At 43.9% G+C, this 22,597-nt stretch overlaps 1 long non-coding RNA gene across 1 annotated transcript in view; it reads left to right on the forward strand.

Moving 5' to 3' along the window:
* The window catches only part of LOC116665319, a 41,844-nt gene extending 24,012 nt beyond the window's left edge, over positions 1–17,832 (forward strand). The window contains exon 3 of the long non-coding RNA XR_004321881.1: positions 17,749–17,832. This is a non-coding gene — a long non-coding RNA (uncharacterized LOC116665319). The remainder of the gene's footprint in view (positions 1–17,748) is intronic.
* The last annotated feature ends 4,765 nt before the right edge of the window (positions 17,833–22,597 follow it).

The raw sequence follows: 22,597 nt of genomic DNA on the forward strand, positions 1-22,597 counted from the left end.
TGGAAACTCATGCATAGAAAGAGCTGGCTGTGGCCCCCAGGCCCTGACGTACAGACTTGCCCCTTCTTTTCACTCCCCAGATGCACCCCTCACCATGAGGGGCTTCATGTGCAAGTGTGTGGCCACCCCAGCCATGTGGTGTGTAAGCTATGTTAAAATTACAGCTCCCCATCCACCCCCACACTCCTGCAAATGGTCAAAGGACCCTTGCACTATGGCACATTCACCTTTGGGAGGACAGACCAGGGGATGAGGCCAATCAGGCCCTGCAAACACTCTCTAGGCTGTATGGGCAGGGAATTCCGGTGTCCTGGACACCCAGAGCATGAAGGGTGGTGGCCCTTCCAAGGGTTCTTGGAATCCTTGGCTTTTCAAGGTGAAGTCCAGAGCAGGGACCTCTCCCCTTCCCTCAGCTGAGGCCTGAGGGCAGCACTGTGCTCGTTAGCCCTTGAAATTCTGCCTGCCTCCCCTCCAGCTGCTGCCCAGCCTGCCCTGCCCAGAGAGATGGGTTTAGAGTGGGGGCTGTGTGTTTGCCTTCTAGAAGCCCTACTTAGAAAGAGGGAGGGAGATCTCTCTACCCCAAGGTCAGTTTAGAGAGTGACAGAGGTGGTGATGCCTGGAGAGAGAGAAGGAGAGCAGGGGCACAGCCGTAGGCCCGCAGCCATGGAACCGGCAGCTCTGAGCCTGGGGAGGCTTCAACATGGGGAGGCCAGGCTGTGTCGAGACTGCTGGTCTCCAGTGCTAGGCCTGGGCCCACTTACCCCCAGGCCTGCTCCTCAGCCTCCCCTCTGCTCTGCTTGGCAGGGAGCAGGCCCTGTAGGCTGTGCTTCCCAGGGGGGTGGGTCAGCAGACTGCCAGCCTGGTGCTGCCAGTTGGAGGCTTGGCAAGAGATTGGAGTGTGGGTGGGTGGAGGCAGGAGGAAGCACCGTATTCTTCCCCTCCTTCTTGGCCTCAGATGTCATCTCTGGCAACTGTCTCTCCTGTGACCCTGACTCCTGTGGTGGCCTCAGTTTCCTCCCAGTGACCTTGGTGCTTGGCCTTGGAGAGCCCTCCTCTTCCCTGTGTCTCTGCAGCCTCGGGCAGTGGTGGCTTCCTACTGATCTCTCATCTCTGGGTTGCCTCACTGTCCTCTGGTTGACTTCCTAATCTTTTCTGTCACCTGTGCACCTGTGTAATCAATTTCTTGCATTAAATTCTTCCTGTTTTACATCCTCTGAAGTCAGTTTCTGTTTTCCTAACACTGAAATCAGTATGCACTGAGCACTATTACATATTAGTTGGTTTCATATAGCATCAGTTTTATTATTCAGACCCAAATTCATGGATATAACAGTCATTTCTATAGAGAGGAAACTGTCTAGGAGGCTACATGATTTTCTAAGCTAGTAAGTGATTTCAGTCTGTTTCACTCCCAAGTCTGTTGTTTTTCTAATGTGCCTTCCTGCCTTTTGGAAACAATTCTTGGACAACTGTCTTGGACTCCCACTTGATGTACTGTGGGCGGCAGTGGAAGGAGAGTTCGGGGCTGAGACTGGCCCTGGCCTCCAGCAGCCACCTCCTCATTGCTAGGGAGCCCTAAATAAATATAACTTTTTAAACTCTCGTTTTCAGTATTTTCAGAAAATCTGAATAGAAAGAAATCTCAGAGTCCATGCCAGACTGCCATTCAGACTGCTGAACATGGAGTTCAAATGTGAGGCTTAATGGAAAGCTGGATGAGATACTATGATTTTTTGAGAAACAAGAAGCCAGGCTGAAAGGAAATGCCTGCTCTTTTTAGACAACATGTAGATTTAATCTACTTAATACCAAAGCAAATAATTCTGCCCTTCTCTCTCTCCCTCTCTCTGTTCCTCCCTGTTTTTGTCTTCACTTCTCTCTTAAAACCTTAAATCAGCGTCTCCCAGGCAAGTCTGTTGCCTCACAAGCTAGACTGGGGTGATTTGTTCCCAAGGCAGGGAACTCCAGTCTTTTCCCAATTCGTGGAGTGGGAGGTGGGGGAGGGTAGAGAGGGTGGGGAGTAAGTTCATGGTACAGTTTTTCTCAACTTTAAGAATTCTTGTGTTTAATTTTCCACCTGAAACACTTACGTGGACTAGACTCTAGTGCAAGGTGCAATCTGATTTATGGCAGGACTCCAGTCATTCTGCCCCCAAACAAGGTCCTAAACTGCTGCCTGCAGAAGTGTGCCAAGACACCAGCTGTGCGCCATTCAGATTCTGGTTCACAATTTTCATTGTGCAGTGTGGCTATGGTGATCTGCTGCTTCCCAGACCTGCCCATCCCCAGCTCATCTGACCTTCTGCAGACACCTTTGCACACCAGACCAGGAGGCCTCCTAGCCCCCATCTTGGTTCAGAAAAAATTGTTGTACCAGGCAGTGGAACCTGTCCCAGGTAGGAAGACCCAAATACATCTCTGAGTCTGTTGTTCTGGAATGAGCTGACAGCGTCAAAAGGATTTAGGAAGTGCCTTCCTTGCTCGGGTATGGGGAGAGAGACTCTGTCGCTTGTCAGGGAAGTCTTCTTTCTCTCTCTGACTCCTTGAATGAACCCAAAAGGCAGCTAAGACCTACGAGTAGAATGTTAAAGCTCACCAATTTCACCTTTTGAGCCTGGCCATGGTGGGGAGTCCATGTAGGTCCACGGCCAAGGAGTGGAGGAGTGATACCAGCTCCAGTTTAGGATGGGGAATCTGAGTATTTCCCCTGGAGTCCGAGGTACTCCCACCCCACTCTTTGCTGATGACCTGCTGCATGGGAGATGATGCTCATCAAATTAGACTATCTCTCTGTGTGCTAGGGAAAAAAATCAATTTCCTGGGAATCAATAGTTGGTGGCATTTGAGGATTCCATCCCAAACCCCACCTCATTACACCAGGCCACTGAGTTCAATATTTGCACCCCAGCCAGAGAGGGGTTAATGGGATCCACATCCATCCTGTAGGTGAGTGTCTTTTATCAGTTCGAATAAGTCACCAGTATTGGCAGGTTGCAGGCCAATTTTTCAGAACAGCCAATATTTAATAGACTACCTCAGATGATTAAGTGAAATGATTTCTTGGAGTGGTCCCAAATGGAGCTCTAAAAGTTGTCTCAGCTAATTATCTCAAAACGAAATGAGAGAATCATAATGCCACTTGCCAGTTTAAAGCTGGTTTCTGCCAAGATTAGGACTTCTAAATCTCAACTCTACATGCCCAGAAGGTCTATGGTAAGGCCACAGTGGGATAGTGAGCACCTTAGGTTTACAAATGCACACAAAGTTGTGTGCATTTATATTTGTGTTCATCAGATTCCCAAGTAGATCTAGGAACCTACAGAGGATAAGACTGCCAACCTGGATTTTGGGAGCCATTTATTTTATAGGTCCATTTCTACAGTCTCTGATTTATTTTTCATTTTGATCTCTGCTTTTTATTCCCTTACTCTAGGTGGCCTTTATATATGGACCACTGGACCCAAGAAAGCTGCTAGATGATTTATTAAGTTGTTTTGTTATTAAGAAAGAAGCTGCATCATTTGTTTGGGGGAGCTAACAGTTCACTGCCTTTTGCTCCCTTCCCTGCCCCACATTAAGACATTCAAATCTAAACTTGGAAGAGTGTGGTGATGTTCAGCATATTCAAAATAAAGGCACTCCTGAGTTCCCCCCTCCACCCACAGATTACATTTAAAGTCAGATTTCCAAACATCTGAGGCCAGTGTCTGCTGCGTGTCTCAGGAGGATTACTAAATTACACTCAGCTTCCTGTGATGAGGTCTTTTCTTCCCCACACTCGGGCAATTACTTGCCAATTAATACAATTGAGTAACCACCTTATGACAACTTTTAATTTTGAATGTCAGGGTAACATTTTCCCCACCTTCCTTTACCCACAATTTCCTAAATTTTCAAGGCTTGTGTTATCCCCCCTTCCCTTCTCATTCAGCTTAAACCTGGGCAGGGCTAGGAGTAGTGGAGAATTTTCATGTGAACATCTGAGTGGAGGACTTCTGCCTACTTCCTCTGTAAAGGCACAGGTCAGATGTAGGCAGTTAGGTCAACAAGGGCTTTGGGAAAAGCTTTATGAATCTGAAAGCTGTCATGTTCCAAGCCCCAGATTGCAGAAATGAGTGACAAATGACTTACCTCCTGGCAGTATCTGGTGTCTCCAGAAAACAAAGACCTTTTGTTTAGGAAGTTCTTTAACACCTACACATTCATTCCCTCTTGCCCCCTAGGGCCCACCTGGAAGGGATGTTAGATGGGGGTGAGTCAGCAGCACCTGCATGGTGCCATCTTCCTGGAGGAACTTGCATTTGTGTCTCTGTCCCTTTTTGTCCCAGTGATCATCTCACCTCAGATGGATGGAGGCAACCATGATGACCTTCCACCCTAGGTCTAGAAGACTGAACTCTTACTCTCCCATTAGCTGTGTGATCTTGGACAAGTCTCTTAACTTCTCCCACTACTATCAAATGGAGATGATGATGCCTACAGTACAGGGAAGTTGAGATGAGTAATTCAGATGAAATACACAAAAGTAGTTTGCATTCTCTGTTAGGTTTCTTCTCATTTGTAAAATAGGGATAATACTGCCTAACAATAATGTAATCCTACTTAGTGATTGCTTACTAAGGGCTGAGCTCTGTGGAAGGCTGCAAAGTGTGAATGTGCCTGAATTTTTCTAAAAATGTTTGATTTGAAGGTTAAAACTTTTGAAATGTGATGCCACTGAGGCATAAGTTAAACTATATCAGGCTTTCCTAAAGTTTGTCCTTTTAGAACAAAAGAGAAAGTGAACTGAGAGAGCCCTGAAATCAAATATGTTTGGGAAACTCTGCAGCCTGTATATTCCTCTTGGAGATTCACATTGCACATTAGCATCTTAAAGTCCTGTGATTTTAAAAATGATGTTTATGATAAACTTGGTATTTGCACACTTACTTGACCACTTAATAAAAAGGACCCTTTTATTCATGTCACACTTTTCATATCCCTGATTTGATACAACATACTTTGAGATATGCTAAATTATCCTACTTCCAGTGTAATCTATCCAAGGATTGGATGACACCAATTGCTGTGATAATTTTGGAAATTCAAAATGGGGTTGTTCTGTGACTATACATTTAGTCATCAGGAATTTTTTTAACCTATGATTGGGAAAGATGGACTTCTCATAAAAGATGGGTTCTGTATCTTCTGGATTCAGATATACCAGCATCTTGTTTAACCAAAAAATAATTAATTTTTGGATGTATATAGATGCAAGAGTGTCTGTTTTTATATATGCTACCCACTATGTGTGTATCTTTCGTTTTAATCCTCACCGCAACAAGATAGGTATTATTTCAAGATAGGTGTTATTTTCTCCATCTTAACAGATGAGCAGACTGAGGCTCAAAGTCATAAACTTGCTTGTAGTAACATGTACAACTGAGTCTCAAAGTCCGGGTCAGCTGACTGAAAAGTTGTGCTCTTTCTAATCCTTCTATCACGTTCACTCCTCTTCACCAAGATGTCTGGAGCTTTCTATAGATCTCATACTCCACACCTTTTCTTGCCTCCATCATACCTCCATAGAGTTACACCTGTCCTAGTGTCGTAGACTGAATGTTTGTGTCTCCGCAAAATTGGTATGTTGAAACCTAATCCCCAGGGTGATGGTATTAGGAGGTGGGGCCACTGGGAGAGAATGAGCTCATAAGGGTGGAGCATAAAAGAAGTCCCAGAGAGCTCCCTTATCCCTTCTGCCATGTGAGAACACAGTGAATACACAGTCATCTATGAATCAGGAAGTGAGCCGTCACCGGACGTTGAATCTGCTAGTACCTTGATCTTGGGCTTCCCAGCCTCCACAACTGTGAGAAATAAGTTATGTTGTTTAATACCACCCCAACTCTGGCATTTTGATATAGCAGCCTGAAAGGACTAAGATGCTTAGGAGGAAAACCATCTAATCATTTTAACCAGTGACAAAAAAGCATTTGATAAAATTCAGCACCCATTAATGCTAAAAACTGAGCAACTAGAAACTTTGAGTTCATAAAGAGCATCTAAAAAAACCCAATAGCTAACATTATACTTAATAGTGAAAGATTAAACTTTCTCCCTAAGATCAGAAACAAGGCAAGGATGCCTGCTTTCACTTATATTCAGTGTTATACCAGAGAGCCTAGACATTGCAATCAGACAAGAAAAAGAAATAAAAGGCATAAAGATTAAGAAAGAACAAATAAAACTGTCCCTATTTGCAGATGTTATAATTGTTTGTATATAAAATCCCAAAGAATCTATAATAGAACTAATAGAACTAATAAATGAATTTAGTACAGTTGCAGAATATAAAATTATTATAAGAAAATCAATTGTATTCTTTTACACTAGCAGCAATTGGAAAATGAGATTTTAAAAAAGCAATTCGATTTATAATGGTGCCACAAAACATAAAGAAGTTATGAATAAATCTAATAAAAGATTTTTGAGTCTTCCATGCTGAGAACTACAGATTGTCACTGAGAGTAATTAAAGAGGATAAAATTAAATGGAAAGCTATATATTGTGTGTTCATTGATTGGAAGACTCAATATTCTCCTTAAATTGATTTACAGATTCAGTGTATTCTCAATCAAAATCCCAGGAAGATCTTTTGTAAAAATTCACAAGCTTATTCTAAAATGTACATGGAAATGTAAAGGGACATAGAATAACTAAAGCTAACTTTAAAAAGAACGAAATTGGAGGACTTACTCTACCTAATTTCAAGACATTGTAGAGTCACAGTAATCAAGATAGCTTAGTGTACCTACTTTGAAAGATAGTTCGGTAGTCTCTTAAAAAGCTAAATATCCATCTTCCAAATGACCCAGGTATTCTATTCCTGGGTATTTACCCAAGAGAAATGAAAACATATGTCTACAGAAGGCTGTACACAAACATTCATAGCAGCCTTATTTGAAATGATTCCAAATGGGTAACAACCGAAATGTTTATCATAGGTAATGGATAAAGAAATTGTAGTATATCAATAATAGAATGCTTCTTAGCAAGAAAGGGAACAATTACTACATGCACAAACATGGATGAATCTTAAAATCATTAGGCTGACTGAAAGAAGCCAGACACCTCCTCCTAAAAATACATACGGTATGATTCCATTTATTTCAAGTTTTTAAACATGCACCCTAATCTATTGTGATAGAAAGCAGATCAGTGGCTGCCTTAGGTTGGAGGTAGAGAAAGGGGTAGGTTACACAGGGGCACAAGGAAACCTTTGGCGGTTATGGAAGTAAACTGTTCATTATCTTGATTGTGGTAATAGTTTCATGGGGTAAACTTTTGCCCAAACTCATCAACTTGTATAATTTTAATTTTTGCGGTTTATTGAATATCAGTTAACCTTAGCAAAGCTGAAAAAAAATTACACCTTTCCTGGCCCATTTGTTCAGAGCTTGTTCCCAGTTTCCTAAGGATCAGTTCATCAAGTAGTAAAATAACTTAAGAGACTTTTGAGAACTTAAAGAAGAGGGACCGCTAAAAGCATGAAGTTCTGTCAAGATGAGTTTTTGCTTTCTTTTTATAAAGGGCTCTTGGCTTGGGAGAGCAAAGGAGCGTGTAAGTACTGGTTGAAGGAACATTAACAGGCATTTGATGTGCTCCCATGGTGCCTGGTGAACAGGACCTGGAGGTGCGGAGGTGCATGGGCTGCAAGAAGATGCAGGTGGATGACCCAGATGGTGTGGATGAAGGGCCTGACATCACCCAGAGGGTGGTGTCTGCTGACAGCCACCTGCCTCTGCCCTGGCCCACTTCTGCTTGGCATTTCATCAGTGACTTAAATGAGAACGTAAATTATATGCTTGTTAAATACAAATTCAGCAAATATCGACTAAGTCCTACAATGTGACAAGCACTGTGCTGACCCTGCATGGATAGATCTTGGGAGGAGGTGACTGGACCACCTAGAGCTTGAACAAGAAAGAAAAGCACTGAGACATACACACTCACAATTACCCCCATTTAAAAGCTTGATTTGACATGAATAGCTTGGCATACGAGAGTGAGCTAGGACAAATGAGCGTGGGGGCTTGAGGACCTGAGGTCTAGACGAGTCTGGCCTTGGGTGATTTGGGCTTTGACTCTGAGAGGAGGGCAGTGATGAAGGATATAGAGCAGGCGAGTGACATGGGCAGGTTGGTGGTTTGAGTAGATTTCTCTGGGCAGTGAAGAGGAGATAATGAAGTCAGAGGAGGCTGGTGGCCCAGGAAAGAGAGAAAAGGGCCTGAGCTGGACAAGGGGTGGTGGCCACACACACAGCCTTCCAAATGTGTTCCTCAACCCTGGCCTCAGTTCCCATTACAGTAGCCTGTGACACTAAGCTGTCTCCCAGGTGAGAGGAAGCAGCAGGTCTCCTGCCCCTTGTCCCTCCCCACCCTCCAGCTCAGGCTATTCCTGTCCTGGTACGTGACTGTGAGCATCATGTGTCTGAGCTTATCTCTGAATGTCCCAACCTGGGCCTCTTAAAAAAGTGTGTGGATTTTGGCATTAACAGATCTGGCTACAAATCTTGGCTGCATTGCTTACTAGCTATGACTTTGGGCAAGTTACTTAACTTCTCTGTGCTTGTTTTTACATCTGTAAAATGAGGATGATAATAAGAGTTAGTACTCCTAAGAGTGCTGTGAACCTTAAATGTATTCATTGTATGTGCAGTGTTTAGATGAGTGACTGGGGTGTGGGGCAACCCTATCTAGGAGTTTGGTATTGAACAAACACTCATTAGAGCCATCGCCCAGAGGTCATAGCTCTTCCCCTAGGGACTCCCCACCCCCAGATAAGTCTTCTCTCCTCTGGGCTGCACGTGGACATTCTCTGCAAACTGACACAGCTCCCAGACACGTTACCACGCTGGTCTCTTCTCTGGAAGGTTTCTGGTGTGTCAGTATTAAAATAAGCCTCCCACAATTGTACCCAACAAGTGGGATGTCCTGAAAGCACAGAGGGACCATGCTTATTACCTTCCTGGTCTAGATGAACCCGTTGATGAAGGCTGTCTCTGCAGGGTTGGCTTTTATGACAAGCTGTGTGCTGTCATTGGCTACTTACACTTTGGCCAACTGGAACCTCCCTGCCTATATTTTACAAAGGAGAAGTCCCAAGGTAAAGAGTGCTCTGGACAGAAATGGCAGAAAACATGGTGCTCCAATGACAAACCATGTACCAAAAAATAATTTTCCACTTAGCCTGAAAATTCAGTAAAACAAAACTCTGCTTTCCTTGAGGTTAAGTGGAGTGTTATCGAACTGGAAAGAACTCAGCAGAAAAGCCACGTCACCAAGTAGAAGACCCTGACACCTGCATGCCATTCCTCTCCTCCCCAGCCCTCCCTCCCTTCTGGATCATTAGTCTGATTCACTGTTTTTATGATTTCCTAAATTCCTCAAGGAGTAGCCTCTTCTAGAAACAGGGGCTCATAAAAGATTATCCTTTGTCTAACAACCTCATCCCACAGCAGCCTGGAGAGTGACTGTTTGACACGTAAAACTGGGGCCCCTGCTATAGTAAAGGGCAAGAGTGAGTTCACGTCCAAACTTCCCCAAGTCTGGGGGAGCCCACTTATGCGTTCCTCCCATAGACTTCTGAGAGGATCTGTTAAACTGTAATGGCTTCAATTTGGTCCAATTAACCTCACACTGGGCTAACTTCTGCCCCTGGCTGTGTGTTGGCAGCTACTGCTGATTCCAGGTACAGTAGTGGGCAGGGAACAGTGGAAACTGACTTGGTGGATTAAAGGGAAAAATGTTAACCATGTCCTCCAGGCATGAGGGGAAAAATCACCTGCTAAGGCATGCTGATCAAAAGTGCACCATCTACCCGGAAAACTTCGTAAAAGCTGAATCAAGTGGAAATGAAGTACAGGGCCGACTTAGAACGTGAGGGAGGCTTGATTGTTTGTCTTGTCAGTGCCTTTTACTTGCAGAATATATTGAATGGCCATTATTTTCAGCTCTTGTGATTTTAAGTCTGAACCACTCCCTTTCAAGTCATAAAACCTTAAAACAACAACAACCCAGTTTTCTTTGGGAATCCTTCACTCTAAGTTTATAGTTTCAGCGTAAGGCTGCCCTACCTAAGTGGAGATACCAGCTTCTCTGGGGGAAACTTAGAGCCTGCTGTTTGTTTTTTTTGCTCAGCATCTTTTTTAGGGTATCCTCCACATCCAGGATCAAACTCATCTTTACGTGCATTTGAATGGTTGTTTTTAGCCGAGGGCTACAGTTTGTAACCAGATAATGGGAAATGGCATTGGGACAATCAGCTCTGGTCCTGGAGAGCTGAGGTCCTCTGACCCAGTCACTCCTGTGGAGAAGTTAGGACCCAGATTCCAAACTGTGTTCCATAGAACCCTGGAGTTCTTAGGGGATTAATGGGGATGTAGGAGAAACTGAACAAATCCCAACCACTCTTCCTGTTCAACCAAAGCACCTCCACTTGGATATATTTTTAACTTTTAAAGTTTTATATTTACATAGAAAAGTGCACCTACCATAATGTGCAGCTCAGTGAGATTTTTACCAACTCTACACATCTGTGGAGCCAACCCAGATCTAGAAACAGAGCATTTCCAGCCCCCAGGAACCCCTGGGGCTCTTTTTGAACACTGTCCTCAGAGGAGGACCCATTCTCCTGATTTCTCATAGTGTCTCGTTGATAGAGTCTATACACTGAGGCCCCACATAGGTTTTTTTTAACTTTTTATTTTGAAATAATTACAGATTCACAGGAAGTTGCAAAGATACTACAGAGAGATACATAGAATTTTATATTCCTTTTCAATGTTCAGAAATTTTTTTTTTGACAAGAAGTTTAAAAACCAGTGAAAATGGATAGGTTTGGGAGTCAAGCCTCATGGGATTGAGTCCAAATTCTTTCCCTTCCCATCATGTGACCCAGACATGTCCCTTAACCATCCTGAGCTGCGGGTAAGGTTCATACTACTTTCCTGCTACTGGTCTAATTTTAAAAAGGTGAGACAGTGCATGTCAACTGTGGGACACTGCCTGGAGGTATGGCATCCCCAGGGCTCTCTGTGGAGGGCTGGATGGAGCAGGAGCATCTAGCACTGCCTGGCCTGCTTGCAGCTTCCATCGGTATCTAGTCAGAATCATCGAGCACTCAGTTACTCTGTCTCTTCACCAGTCCTCTGCCTTCCCCACTGGCCCCGGCATCTCCCTCCAGCTGTTTGGGCAAGTGAGGTGCCGAGCAGGTGCAGCCTGAGTGGGAGGGGCAGGCAGGGCTGACCAAGCAGGCCCAGGAGGTAGTGTCCCACTCGGTGTGCTGGGGCCAGGCCTGCCCCTGGTCCCTCACCTGTGTCCTGGCCATTGTGGAATCAGCCCTGCTCACATGTCACCACCCCATCCCCCATTCTGGTCTGTTCATTAAAGGAGAATTCCCACTGTGGATGGGTAACAAAAGGCAGCGTCAAGGATTGCCCTTACTAAACCAGAAGGAATCTCACCTCCTCTCATCAGTGGGAGGGGAGCTGAGGGAGACTCTCAGCCAGCAGGCCCTGAGTCATCCCAGAAAAGACAAATCGAGCCCAATGATCCATCTCAGAGGCCTGAACCTGGGCAGACATGTGGCTGGAACCACCTGAGAGATAAAATCTGGGTGAGCCGGATCTACAAGAGGTTAACAATGGATAAAAGCTGTAAATGGGCTCCTCTACCCATCTCAGGCTGTACCTGCCACACCTCCACACCAGAGAAGGGAGTGAACATAGAGAAAGGACTTGTTCCTTGGGTTGCCTGCCATCTTTCAAGCTTCAAATTGGGGTACACACCAGTGCCACTTCTAGGGACCAGAGCACCACCAACCTACCCTTTGGGGCAGCCATGCCGTTCTGGGAAATCCCACTATCCTTCCTTAGTGGTTAACTTTTCCAGGACACCTTAGAGTGGCAGTCTTAAGCCTAAGGTCAGGAGGCTCTGGGGCAGAAAGGGTGAGGATGTTGATGGTGATAATGAGGATAATAACAATAATAGACAGGATCGTAGGGAGGAGCAGTGAGCAGTGTGGTCCTGGATGGTAGTCTTAAGTAGCTTGGACAGCCTGCTACTAATGATGGGTATTACATATTGAATACCTGTGTAAACCATGCACTGAGCTGAGTGCTTGGCGTGCATTGTCATTTAATCCTTAGAGGTCATTATTGTTGTTATGATATACTTTAAGTAACTTGCCTAAGGTCATGTAGCTGCTAAGTGGCAGAGAGCTGGAACATGACCCATCTGTGTGGCTCCAAACCCTTCCCTTCTTTCTCCCTCCTAGACCCTTGTCTGCCACAGACTCTCAGCCTTCCAAACTTTCTATTCTAGAAAGGGTTCATTCTTAGCTAACTGCCTGCCATGCTTGCAGAGAATGACTGATACATGTTAAAGCATAAGGTGTTCCTCATGTTAGGGGTATTTGTGTTTTAAAGGGAGCCTGGGTGTCACAATAGCCACCAGCATTTTTGGAGTGCGGTAGTTCTCAAAATGAGGATGTTGGGATTGCTGTTTGCATTCATTATCTCCTTTCTTTATAAGAGTGCTTCTCAGACGCTAGAGAGCATCAGAGTCACTTGGTGGGGCTTGTTCAAACACACATTGCCCACAACGCAGAGTTCTTGGTTCTGTAGGTCTAGGGTGGGGCCTAAGAGTTGGCATTTTAATTCCCTTTGCTGCTGATGCTGCTGACACTGCTGTTCTGAGTATCACACTTTGAGAACCAGTGCGTTGTAGCAATCCTGTAATTAGAAGGGCAATTAGAGATTAATGTTTCTAATCCCTTAGATGAAGAAATTGATGTGCAGATAGGTTTGGTGACTTGTGATTTGGTGACAGTGTTATAAAAAAGCAGGGGTAGGACTCTAAAACAAAATATGATCTCATACCTCAGACCACCACTTCTCAACAGGTCTATATAGCACTGAGATTTCTCCAGTGATGATCCCCCAAATTATATGAGCCTCATCAGGGTGACCACCAAGACCTGAGTGCCGCCTGGCTCTTTGGGGTCACCCCTGGTGAGGCGGGAGACCTGGGCCTCCACGGAGCACGTGGCAAGAAAAGCCTGCCAGGCTCAAAAGCGCACATGCACATGCATGCAGATGTATGACGCACACCCGTGTCTTTCCCGTTTTTATCTAACAGCTTGCAGCAAGAATTGGCCATCAAAACATGAACTTATCTTCAAGTGGAAGAGGCAGAGGTCTGGGATGGCCATGGTTAGAGCTGCCTTTCAAGGCTCGTTCTTGGCAGAATTTTGGTTAAATATGAACTGATGACCCTGAAGTGGCAAAAAAAGCTCTGCAGTTATGAATGCTGTTCCCACCATATACCTGGCGTACAGTTTTCCTCTGCCAATACTACTATTCCTGAGGCCAAATGCAGAAGCCAACGCAGACCCACATTAAACCTACCATTTAATCTGGTGTTGCCAATTTAGCTTCAGCAAAACCAGACACTTACATAAGTGCCATAAAGTTCAAGGAGTTTTTATTAAATTTCATATCTAGCTTATATTTTGTTCAGGCATAGTCAAGAAACATAGTGAAATAATTTAAATTGATGCTAAGAGGCTTGAGGTTTTTGTTGTTTGCTTTTTTAAACAGGGAGACATACTTCTTTAAGAAATGCTCCTCAAAAGATAATGTAAGTGAAAGCCTGTCTAAACTCTGAAGTGCCATATAAATGTTCAATCCTTATTGAGTTTTTTTCTGTTTCTTTTTTTTAATAGCATAGTTTTTTTTTATTGAGGTATAGTTGATTTACAATATTATATAAGTTTCAGGTGTACAACACAGTGATTCACAATTTTTAAAGGTTATACTCCACTTATAGTCATTATAAAATATTGGCTGTATCTCCTGTGCTGTACAATATATCCTTGTAGCTTATTTACTTTATATATGGTAGTTAGTACCTCTTAATCCCCTACCTCTGCCAGCTCCCCCCCGCCACTTGTAACCACTAGTTTGTTTTCTATATCTGAGAGTCTGCTTCTTTTTTGTTATACTTACTAGTTTGTTGTATTTTTTAGATTCCACATATAAGTGATACACAGTGTTTGTCTTTATCTGACTTATTTCACTTAGCATAATACCCTCCAGTTCCATCCATGTTGTTGCAAATGGCAAAATTTCATCCTTTTTTATGACTGAGTACTATTCATTTGTATATGTAAATATACCACATCTTATTTATCCATTCGTCTATTGATGGACACTTAGGTTGCTTCTATATCTTGGCAATTGTAAATGATGCTGCTATGAACATTGGGGTGCATGGATCTTTTCAAATTGGTGTTTTCTTTTTTTCCAGATACATACTCAGGAGTGGAATTGCTGGGTCATATGGTAATTCTATTCTTAGTTTTTTGGGGAACCTGCATACTGTTTTCCAAAGTGGCTGCACCAATTTACATTCCTACCAACAGGTGTACGAAGGTTCCCTGTTCTCTACATCCTCACCAACATTTATATGTTCCTTTTGATGATAGCCATTCTGACAGGTGTGAGGTGATATCTCACAGGTGATTTGATTTACATTTCTCTAATCATTCACTATTTTAAGCATCCTTTCATGTGCCTGTTGGCTGTCCTTACTGTTTTTTCCCCCAGCTTTATTAAGATGTAATTCTCTTATAACGTGTAAGTTTAAGCTGTACAAGGTAGTGACTTTATATATGTATGTATTGCAGAATGATCACCACAATAAGGTTAGTTAACATATCCATCACCTCACATAGTGAAATTTTTTGTGTGATGAAAACTTTAAAAATCTACCCTTAGCAGCTTTTTACTCTTAGTTGTAGATACAGTGCAGTATTGTTAACTCTAGTCGCCATGCTGTATTATACATCCCCAAAATTTAGTCTTCTTCTAACTGAAAGTTTGTACCTTTTGACCACCTTCACCCATTTCCCCTACCCCCACCCCCTGCCCTTAGCAACCAACCAGCTGTTCTGTTTCTGTGAGTGTGGTATTTTTAGAGTCCACATATAATGAGATTATACAGTTTGTTTTTCTCTTTCCTTGTTTTATCTGTACTTTTTCAAAGTGCTAGCTGGCTGCCCTACCTACTTCTGTAATTCTGCTCTTCCCCCTAACTGCCCCTCCCATGCATTCTCAGAGTAGAACCAGCCACTTGGCCCCCAGCCCTGAGGGGTCAGTTCTGAGGAGGCCACTTTCAGGGCTCACTGAGGGAGGGTAGGGTCTATCTTGCTGGACCTGGGTGAGGCCTTAGAGGTCTTCTGGTCCCACCCCTTCTGTGAGAGATGAGGAAGTAAGACCAGTGACACTGGACCTGACCTTCTTAATGCCACAGAGGGAGTCGGAGCCACATCTAGAAATGAACTATCTGGGATTCTTTTTCAGTTAATTATTTTTCCCCATTCTTCCTGTTATGCACCAGGAAGGAAAAAGTTGCCAACTTTTCTGGCGACTCGGGACTCATTTGGCTGAGAGTGAAGCACACAGAAAAGCCAGAGACCTCAGCCTGGGAGGATGGGAGATGCTGGTCAGGACTCACTAGTGTCCAGGAATGGAGGGCAAAATGATGAAGGGAATAGTTCCAAGTCCTCAGAAGCTTCAGAATGAAGGCTGAGGTATTCCTGTTAAAGATATGCTGAGAAGACTCTTTCTTGGCAGAAAAGTTCATTTTTTCCTTCTATTTTTATGGATTAAAATGGGGATTTCAAAGAGTCACTTGCAGGGAGAGGAGAGGGCCTGTGAGGAGATAAGAAGTGAGACACTGCAGAAAACCGGAGCGCTGGGTTGGTGAGGGGGCTGATGCTCTGAAACAGTGAAAACGGGGCCCTCCCTAGTCACTGGGTGGGTCAGTCATTCCAGCTAGGCAAATGGCAGTGAACCTAGAAGGGGTTTCTTTCACACTGGAGTCAGGAACCTAAGCCTTATGATATTTTGAATTTAAATAAAAAATAGCTTGCTGGAAATTGAAAGAAAAATGAGTTAAAAGGATAAATAGTTTTGGAATATGAAGAATCCAGGGAAGTTAGGCCTAGGTTTTACCTTAAGAGAAGAGTGTGTGGGTTTTTTGGTTTTTGTTTTTCGTTTTCTTTTTTTTTTCTTCTCATTTGTAAACCATTCCATCAGAAATCTGTATGTAGTGCATGGGTGCTGCATGAAAGCTTTAATTGGTAAATGAATTTGGCTGTTTATCAGAAACACAAAAACAGTCCAAAGCACTTAGAGGCCCAGAATTAGTCTTTAATCAGATGTAGCCAAGAGATTATTGGTATTTAGAAGCCTGAACCATCCTCAGGACTATGGTATGTATTAAATCCAAACCATGTCTCAGTGCTGGGTGTAGGTTTACATTACTAGTGGTGACTTTTAACTTCATTCCAGCTAATTTATAAGTGAGGCATAGAGTTTAGTTCATGGCAGACAATTCAAGTCTTGTTCTGCTATGCATCTCCAAGATTCTGGGAATATCGTTTGTGTCATCTAGGTGATCAAACCGATGAAACTGAGTCACCCTCATGGGACAGATGCTTAATAATTTGGCTACACCCCCATGCTTAAACTCCAGAGGCAGCCAGAGAAACATAGGCATGATTCACATCATTTAATCTGTGATTCTCTCCTTAAATTATGACTTCATTTCCACCAGTTAGCCCTGCAGTTGTTCAAATCTGTGACTTTGTGGCACCCAGAGCAGTTCAGGAATGGGGAAGAAAGGCTGTTTCTGTTTCCTTTTGAAACCACATGCCTGTACTTCCATGTTCACATTAGAAATGCTCTCCTCCCTGGCAGGCACAACTCCGTGCATTCAGTTGATTTATATTATCATCGTAAGAAGGTACAACCATGTGGACCACATCAAGGCACGTTAATGCTAACAAGACCTGGATCTGAAGAAGCCACTTAGGAAATCTTCCCAAACTTCTAAAACCCAGCCATTTGCCTGCATTAAAATAAACTAGATGTGCACGCTTTGCTTTAACTTCTTCCAGGAGCCCCATAAACGGCCACAAGGGAGGTATGAGCATGAAGGAAAGTCACTGCCTTCATCACTTCCTCCACCCCTTCATACTCAAGGGGAGCCTGAACCATCAGGTTCACAGGTCTTCAGATGAGGACCCAGTAGAAGGTGAGCCCACCTGCCTTCTCCATGAACATGAATAAACTGTTCCATCTGCATTAAGCCGACTCCCTTTTCTATGTCTCAGATTTCTTATAGGCAGGTATTTAGCCCCTGACTAATTCATATGCACTAGCTAATTGGGTAAATGTTAAGATTTGATAAAAACCTCTGGCCTGACACTCCACAGGGGAGCGAGCCAAGTAGGCTGAATGCTTATCTGTTGGATGACCCTTCGTAAGACAAGAGGCAAAGCAGCCAAACTTTCCTGCAAGGTGGATACAGCCTTTATAAATGGTGATGACTGTATCCCACTCAGAGCACCCAGGATATGTGACAGGGTGGGACAGAAATGACAGATAAGTCCATCCCATGCCAAATCCAAAGAGCTGCTAGGGGCCAACTATAGCACCTTGTTAAGAAGGATTCTGGGGCAGCATCCAGGCTTGCTAGGAAACAGATCTGTGATTATTTAGTCTGCTGCAGGCCCAAGATGGAGGGGCATCGGTGTCTGGCATCCTGGGTGGGTGCCTTAGGCAATAGCCAAGTATTCTGCTGATCAATTCTTCCAGCAGGGAAGCCAGATCATATTTAACTTGGCTTCCAATCTCTACAGGTTTTCCCAACATCCATCACCAATGGAAGGAAGCTCCTTCAGGCCACATAAGAAGGAAGAATTCAAACGCTAATCAGGGACATGCCTTGGAGAGGTGAGGCAATTCCTTAAGCTTTTATCTCTTCCTCATCCTTGTTACTTTCAGCACTGCCATCCATTCCACAAAGGGATTTAGCAGTAAGTTCTTTAAATGAAGGGGAACTGATCTCTGATTTGCTTGTTTTGAGGAATGAGGTAGAAGGGGAGGAACTGGGAAGCCCGTTTTCTGCCCAGGAGCTGGTCATGGGGGCAGAAAGTGCTTTTTGTTGGGGTAGCAGCTCTGGAGTGGAGAGAAAATCGAGTCAAACATCTGGGCCTGTATACCAGGAGCTGTGCTGCCCACCTTGGGGGATGGGGGATAGAGGGGGCAGGCAGGTGAGAGGAGGGTGACATGGACACTAAACAGGTCGGAGCCCTGTGTGATTTTTTAAAAACTGCATTGAGAATGTTTTCTGACTTTTCCTCTTATAAAATGATGATTAAAGGAAAATGTTGATAATTTGACTATATCAGTGGCAATAAAAGGAACTGACCTACAGTTTAGGTAAAGAGGACATCTGTGTAGGTATAAAAATGTCAGCTTCACAATGGAAGACTTGGTCTTTTCTTCTATAGAAATAGAAGATATTTCTCCTTCTAAATGTATAAGTCTTCAAAACTACAGAAATGAACTATAGCCTGCTGAAGGGTTCCTTCCTGTTTATTTTTTATTGGTGAATATCATGAAGCCTAAACCAATCTCTAACTTCTGAATCACAAAAAATGTTTCTATCCCTATTAAACTTGTTTCTTTCACCATTCTACTATATTCCTTCATAAAAGCAATAGCAGTATTGCCCAATTAAGTCTTTTAAGAAAATTCAGTATAAATTCTTTTCATGGTCCCAATATTCTTTGAAGAATGAAGAAAAACAAAATATGCTCGTTTTCCTTGGAAAATTAGCTGGGGCTATTTTATGAATTGAAACTCTTAAAATTAAATCATTTCACTTGAAAGAAGCCAGAACACATATTCGTTCTCGATGCTTCCTGCCTCTTGCTGGGATGGTGGACATTTCCAGAGAATTGCCATGCCAAACTTGTACAAGTCTAGTCTTTAAACCTGTTTTCCAAGTCTGCCCTGGAGTTGTTTGTGGAGAAGCATGCCTTTCATGGTAAATGGAAACATATCCTGTGTCAAGTTCCATGCTCTTAACTCTAAAATTAGAAAGTATTGGGTGGGAGGAGGGTGATGAGTGTAGGAATGATGGTATTACTCAGAAAGAAACTCAAATTAGATGGGATTGCACAGATTTTGTAATATGTGTTTTGTTTTACTTTTCTCACGAAGCCAGGGATTTTTTTATAAGAAGAACAAAGCGGGGGGCGGGGTGCAGGGCTTGCTTCCAGGGAGAGGGTGAGGAGAGAGAGCTGTGGTCCTTGGTTTACAGTCTGTATCAAAACAGGAAGCCCCACCCCCACCTGGCCCCAGTTCCTTTCACCCCGTAAATATTCTAGTCCTTGGTTTTCTTTATTTTTACTTCTGAAAGCAAAGTGGAAAGGGCAAAGGATGGATGATAGATGGATGGATAGATAGATAGATAGATAGATAGATAGATAGATAGATAGATAATAGATGTGTGTGTGTGTGTACGTTCATGTGCGTGTACTTGCTTGACTTTGAGAAAGTTCTGAAAACCTCTAGACTTTCTGTGCAAATCAACCTCCTCCTATCTTATTCTTCCCAGTGCATTTGTCCCCAGGACACTGGGGTGTCCTGACCTTTCTGTGTTTCTGAGCAAAACTATGGCAGTGTGTGTCCTGGCTTCTGTGTTTCTGAGTGTCCCAGCTGCCAGAGCCTCACAGATGGGATGGGAGAGAGGAAGGGGTTAGTGTCTGGGCACATTCTTCTGCTGGAGTAAGGATGTGGTTGTCTTTCCTTTTGGCTCTACCAGAGGGGGAGGAAGTAAGCAGACTAGCTCCTTGCCCTCAGTCCGGGTAATGTGAGCACTTTCGCCCTGCCAATCAAAGCGAAGTTTTGCCAGACCTTTTCAATGCCTGTTTATCTCCTCCTTTGTTTAGGTCTTAGATTATTTTACGTAAATGTTAGCTCTTCCCTTCATGTCCACCAAGGTCATTTAGCTTCTGGCATGCAGGCACTGAGCTTTATTTGTCTATCTGTCTTCGGGACTTGATACAGTGTCTGGTACATAGAGTTCAACCTTTGAACAAGCCAGTTCTCTAGCACACAGTCACTGACATCTACTGCATGCAAGAACCATACTCCGGACTGTGAGTGAGTCAGGGGGTGGAGGGGAGTGTCACAGGTGAGTTGAGCACCTACACCTTGTAAGATCACAGTCAGGTGAGGGAGAGGAAAGGCACATGCGGGGGAGGGCAGTGCAGATGAAGGTGCACATACACACACATTCCTGAGTCTCTAAATCTGACCCAGTGCCTGGCACATAGTAACAAATGCTTGCTGGTTAAGTATGCATGGTTTTCTTTTTCTTTTTCTTTTTTTTTTTTTTTAACACTTTATAACTTTTTTGGGGGGAGTAATTAGGTATTTATTTATTTATTTATTTATTTTAATGGTGGTACTGGGGATTGAATTCAGGACCTCGTGCATGCTAAGCATGTGCTCTACCACTGAACTCTATCCCTTCTCCTAAGTTTGCATGTTTTAAATCTAGGAAATAAATCATTTCTGAGTGGTGTTTCAGGTTTCTAGCCTCTATACTTCCAAAATCAGCCATAGCACTCTGGAAGCCACCCTTTGGCGAGGCCCTTCTCTCTCCAGTCTTCGAAGGGGCTTTGATTTGGATCCAACCAACAGCCCTCTCCCTTGCCCAGATTCTGTGGCACCTCTTCCCCATTTCCTGGAACCCACAGCTCTCTAGGAAGGGGGATTCGAATGAGCAATCTGTTTGCAATAATGGTTAGTGGTTGTAGCAAAACAGCTAAAACTAATTTCAGATAGAGCATGGACCTTGTTCTGGAAAACTCCATTGCTACTGTTGGTCTGTAGAACAAAGGGCTCCAAGGACAAGATTTACAGCCTGGCTCGATAAGGCAAGTGTCAGAGTGGAGTGAAGGGGAGAAAGCCACATTTCCTCTTACTAAATAAAAAACTGAAAAGGCTGCGGTGGTGAGGGACAGAGATGGGATGAGGAGCTGGGATCTGTCTGGTTTTGAGCGACTGCAGGAGCAGGGAAATCGTGGATTTGTTTTAAACAATTGAGACGATGTTGCCAAAGGGGGAAAGTTTGAAATCTAAACCTGGTAGCAAAAGTTACTGGACAATTCTCCATTCATTTGACATTAAAATATGGGTAAATAAAAACCCTTAGGTAGTTTAGAAGCCTGATACCACCGGAAGGTCCCAGGAGGAGGCCCAATGTGGCCACCTGTGTCTAGAACCCGCCTCCCTCTGCGGGTCTCTATTTTAATGTGATTCAAGTCGGGGGAGGCTGCACAGGAGGCATCTTTTGTGCCCAGTGATTGGGCTGTAGATGGAGAACTGGGGAGAAGGGTGGCAGTGAGATTCTTCCCCGGCCTGGCCCCAGAAGTTGGCCTCAGAACCGTGAGGACTTTTGAGAAACTAGAGAAAGTTATGGACACATCTTCCCGCTCATTACACAAGCCAGGCCATGAGCATAGGAGTGTGTGCTGTCTCAGAGGCCTCTAGGTCCCCTGACCCTCATAATGCCTTTGCTCCCAACAGTTGGCCCCCTTCACCTCCAGAATTAACTCTGAGTCCTTATCGCAGTGAGCAAACCTCCCAAGGCACATCCCAAACTCCCCTGCACGTTCGTACCAGGCACAGAGGATTTGGAGATTCCCTGAAGGTGCCGGGCACATCCAGGCTCCAGGCCTGTGTTCCTTCTGTGCTCTTTCTGCCTGCTTCTCTCTCTCTGCCAAACCCTGATTCACCCCTCAAGTTTTCTTTGCACTGACCCTGCTTGAATGACGTCTTCCCCAGTCTTTCAGATGGAGGGAGTTGCTCTCTTGTCGGCATTTTCAAAATGCTTGGACTTTATTACATTCATCGAATGATGCTAACTATTATTTTACCTCCTATGTTTGTCACATGACACTTGTCCACCCAGTGGATTATGAACTACTTGAGGGCAGCAATGTATGTCATCCTACCGTGGATCCCTCTTAGAGTCCACAGTAATGTCTGATTTTGAGGTTGGAGGGACTTAGAAATGCTGGAGAGAATAAATGATAACGGCATAGCAGCTCCACTGTCTCAGGATGGACGGGGGTCTAGGCAGGGATGGGGCTATGAATAACAGACACCCAGGGTCCTGCAAACAAGGGCTTGGCTCTGTGCCTGGGAGGCGCCACCCAGCAGAGTGCCAGACCTTCACTCCTTGTACTGGGCTCAAAAGCAAAGTGCAAACTCATAGGATGCACGATGGCATGAAATGGACTTTAAAAATTGTTTGTAATATACATTTTTTGCATGTGGCACTGAGTAAAAAGTTTTCTGGCAAAAAACTACCATCATTCATATTTCATGTGAAACTCCAGCCCCTTCCAGCATTTTTGACTCTTACAGTCTCCCTACTCTTTTTCTGAAACCAAAGGGTTCTTTGCTCTTTACCAAACAATTTAGGCCTTGTTCTTATTTTTCACTGGGGATGTTTAAAATGCTCTCGGGAAACAGTCCTACCATTCAGAAATCCCAAATATATCCATGAGCATTTATTATTCTTCAAGGTTACAGGAATTTTCCTTGGAAACTATTTGAATTTGAGTAGAATTTTGGCCTTTCGTGTCTCTTCTTGCTTTTAAAATGAGTTTCGGTAAATCGAAGTCT

This window comes from Camelus ferus, chromosome 8 (assembly GCF_009834535.1).
Source record: "Camelus ferus isolate YT-003-E chromosome 8, BCGSAC_Cfer_1.0, whole genome shotgun sequence".
NCBI lineage: Eukaryota > Metazoa > Chordata > Mammalia > Artiodactyla > Camelidae > Camelus > Camelus ferus.